This window comes from Macrobrachium rosenbergii, chromosome 16 (assembly GCF_040412425.1).
Source record: "Macrobrachium rosenbergii isolate ZJJX-2024 chromosome 16, ASM4041242v1, whole genome shotgun sequence".
NCBI lineage: Eukaryota > Metazoa > Arthropoda > Malacostraca > Decapoda > Palaemonidae > Macrobrachium > Macrobrachium rosenbergii.
In genome coordinates this window covers 15,196,226-15,201,225 of record NC_089756.1, presented here as the reverse complement: position 1 = coordinate 15,201,225, position 5,000 = coordinate 15,196,226, and positions in this window count along the sequence as shown.

Sequence of the window (5,000 nt, the reverse complement as noted above, 5' to 3'; positions counted from 1 at the left end):
AAATGCAGGTGGAAGAATGATAGAGAAGAAGAACCTCAAAAAATACGAGAAGGGGAAACAGCAACATCCCGTGATGGTAAGATACCACAATAATCCAACAGCAGGAAATCGACAGCTTATCAAGCAACAAAACCTTCGGCTAATTGGCCCAATACCCGTTAAACGGGCTTCAAGTTTCTTGACAAGTGCTTCAAATTATAATTCTGATGCTACCTTGGTAAACATACCTGGCATATTATCTCTCTCCCTCTCTCTCTCTCTCTCTCTCTCTCTCTCTCTCTCTCTCTCTCTCTCTCTCTCTCTCTAACGCCAGTTTGATATAAACCAATTTGGCCTCGGTGAAGGTTTTTTTTTTCTTTCCTCTTTGTTGCCATATAGCTTTAGCTGCACTCTGAACTTTTAGGTTTAATTAGCCCATTACACATTGGACCTGCCGTTTGTAAATCTTGGGCACTGTTCATGCGTATACTTTTATGATATATAAAACACACACACACACACACGCACACACACACATATATATATATAGAAATAAACACATAAACACACACATATATACAGTATGCTGTATACATACATACATACATACATACATACATACATACATACATATATATATATATATATATATATATATATATATATATATATATATATATATATATATATATATATATATATATATATATATATAATATACATGTGTTTGTTTGTGTCAAATGGCTCAAACAATAAAAACAAGTTCATTCTCAACGCCATATCCAGCCTTCAGTCAATAAATCTGGGATGGACCCATGTGCAGATAACTTCCACGAGATAAATCACTTCATATATTTACATGCAAGGCTGATCATTAGCACGTAAATCTCTAAACACACGGTACCATTCAATTGTAGCTTTCAGTCACTCTCTCTGCTTCCGGTTCAGAACACAAGGATACCATTTGAAAAAAAAAAGTTTTTCTTTATTTCTAATAAGGATAAATGGATTTGGTAATGGGGGGGGGGCGAAACTGTAAAGCATCAAACAGCTAAATAACAAATAATCATAAATGCAAACGGGAACTCGACTGACAGCTGCAGTTATATGCTGAAGAACTAACCACTGCTAAATTTAGCATCAGCAATTAATATAATCATCAAATTTACCATTTGGAATTTTCGTAAAATAATTCATTTCACCGAATTACACCCTCCGCTCGACATGCCTCCTATCTCCCTTTTATTTGACATCTTGAGCTACGTCTGGTAAATCGTGGTTAAATGGCGTTAGCATTTCAAAGGTATAGGGAAACGAAAACATAAACAGGATGAGACTAACATTAAAATTCACTGGTATAATATGTCATAAATACGCTCTTAACAGGAGAAATCCACATACCAGTTGCGGATTCGTTCATATGTTGATGACAAGGGAAGAGCGAGACGGATTACAGACGAAATGTAGTCGGAAAGGAGTGATTAAAAAAGATGTAAATGAATTAGCAACGCGTCCCCATCGGAATCTGGTCGAAAACGAGTGTTAACCAAAAAAAAAAGAAAGAAAATGAAGCTGGTAAATGAATTACCACAATGTCATCACCGGAATGCTGAAGGAGAGGACTGTTTACAAAAACAGATAATTAATTATCAACGGCCACCGAACAAATAGCGCTACAGGCGAATGTTTACAGGGAAAAGGTATTCAAATAAATTATCAACAAGTCATCGGCATGACCATGTCTGCAGGTTGGCTCTTCATATGTGGCTCTACGCGAGTATAAATCATCATAATCAGATTTTTCGGCTTACAAATATTATGAGAGCTTTAGAGCTTTAGAATGAATGCTGGTTAATTTTCTTTTTCGCGTTTTAGTTGGACGCCAGAAGATTCCACTGTATCTGAGCATTTGTGTACAGGGATTAAAGTGGCTGCTGAATTTCTTTCACCTCAAGGACAGACGGAATTTCTTCCACCTCAAGGACAGACGGAATTTCTTTCACCTCAAGGACAGACGGAATTTCTTCCACCTCAAGGACAGACGGAATTTCTTCCACCTCAAGGACAGACGGAATTTCTTCCACCTCAAGGACAGACGGAATTTCTTTCACCTCAAGGACAGAGTGAAATTAAACACGAGGAGAAGCATAGCATAGCAGGACAAAATTCCACAACTATAGTTAAAGAACAGACATTTATAGTCAGACACAAGCTAAATAATAGCTGAGTGACTCTTGCATTAAATTCTTTTACACTAACTTCAAACAGATCCCTGGGTCTGAAAGAATATTCTCTTATTTTATTTTCGATGTTCAAGGATTTTAGTGGAAAAGTATCCAAAAAAGGAAGGAAATCGAGGAGTGAATGGCTCATTGTGTTGGCCCTTGCATTTGCATATACATCTGGTGCATTTTGCCGGAGTTTTTATATTAGAACAATACCTTCTAGGCAGAGGCGGACGGATGCAAAATATTTTATATTTAGAACTCACGATGGTTTACTTTGCACGAGTCTTCGGGTACCCCCTCACCCTTCTGACCTCTCCCCCCCCCCGCCCCCCGCCCTTGCCGTTCTCCTTCAAGAGCATTATCAGAGCCCGTGCTATCAGTGAGAAGTCCATGCAGATAGTCTTTTTAGCGTATCAGAACACATCTTTGGAGAGCTGGACCAAGCGAAATGCACGAAAAGGCTTCAACCCGATGATCGTAAATAAGGAAGCATGCAGGTTCCGAGTGTGTCCCACCGGCTTTGCGCAAGGAACGCTGTGCTTTTAGAAGAATTTAAGTACACCAATAACTCTTTGGGCCTGGCCATAAAAATCAGGAGAGATGCGAATAGAGATCTAATTTAAAAATTCCTCCCGATCCAAGGTTGATAATGAAAGGATTATAAGGTAAAATACCAGTCCAACTCTAGGGAGCCTCCCAATCCCCTACCGATCGCTCAGTTTGGATGGAACTATGTAAACTACTTAGCAGGCCAAGATAGCTTGACCTTCAACTATTAATCTGTCAGGAGTCATGTTGCAGACAACCCTCCGCCCCCAACACTCACTCTCTCGCTCCCTATTTTTTTAAAGTACTGCAGAGCAGGCGGATGTACCTATGCATACACACTAATATGAGTCGGCTTTCTCATATACATACATACATACATACATACATACATATATATATATATATATATATATATATATATATATGTGTGTGTGTGTGTGTGTGTGTGTGTGTGTGTGTTTGCGTGTATGCGTGCGTGTATATATACACACACTTATACATGTACATATACATATATATTTTATATATATATATACAGTATATATATATATAAATTTATAAACTATAAATATATATACATATTTATATTTATATACATATACAGTATATATATACTGTGTGTATATATATATATATATATATATATATATATATATATATATATATATATATATATATATATATATATATATATATATATATATATATATATAGCCGGCGTGCCTAATTTTCTCGTGGTTTCCCTTACCAAACTCATTTCATACGTTACTAGAACTCGCTCCCTCCGGTGAAATACAATAATAATAATATTCACTTCATTGGAATACAGTACACAGAAAATCACCCAGTTCGAACACCATGCAAATACTAAATCGCTCCACTTCAGTAGGATACCAACTCCCTTGCTGAAAATTACACTAATACTCGCTATTTTGGACCACGATGCCAATACTCACTCAGTTGGAACATTGATCAGCACCCGATCACTCCCCTGGAATACACTTTCAATTACTCACTACACTGAAATAAGATGCCAATGCTACGTGTTTAGTAGGCCATAGGTAGCACTTTGGAAATACAAACGGGAAAAACTATTACCCATTAACCGATTGTCCTTATGTTACAGAGCGTTTTAGTGGCATGTGTTAAGGACAGTATTTAATCTGAAGGAAATTTGAAGTAAAACTTTTTTACGTACTTAATATAAACGTACACAACAAAGTGACTTGGTAAATATAGCAGAATATACGACGGTAGAAGATAAAAAGACTAGAGTGGTAATATGAACTCAGGGAACTCTTTGTAATAATCTGCAGTGCAATTATAAGTTATTTAAATTCAACATTCTATTAAAAATTTTCAGACTAATGAAAATCCTTTGAAATTATTTTGTTAACTGTAGTCTCGAAACACTGCAATATTTTTAGCTAAAATAAGAATAAGCTGAAAATTTCGAAAATCATAATTCTTTGTAAATGAAAGTAAGGATATTCAGAGGTTTGACTGCAGGCATTTGTGGACCGACAATGGAAAAATACGAGGTTTAAAATGCAGTTCATAAATGCATTGAAAAAAAGGTTTATTTAGGTTATATATCCCATTTACTAACAGATATTCAAGATAACTGAGAGTTGTTGAATGGTGAGTTCTCCATATGAACAATTAACCAGAGAATTAGGATAATGATGATTTGACCTAAATGAGGGGAAGGTCATAACTTCATATTATTGGCCAAAGAAATTTATCGCAGTACCAAAGCATATCAAGCTTCGCTGAACGTAAACCTGTCATCTAAAATTCGATATACCAGGGTATTATACACAAAAGAAAAGTATATAGATAAACATTGCGTTTTACAATATATATATATATATATATATATATATATATATATATATATATATAGATACAGATATTTATATTTATATATACATAATATATATACACAAAGAAATATCTATATAGATATATATTATATTTATACATAATATATATATATATATATATATATATATATATATATATATATATATATATATATATACAAATTATATATATATATATATATATATATATATATATATTTACCTTAGTCCCTTCAGATCAGTACAAATTCTAATAGCTAGAAAATCTTTCAACACGAAACAAACCTCAATAAATGCCTAGCAACCGATATAATGCGTCCGATCACTTTCAGACGAACACCTGAAAGTGATTCCCTGACATATACGGTATACATAGAGT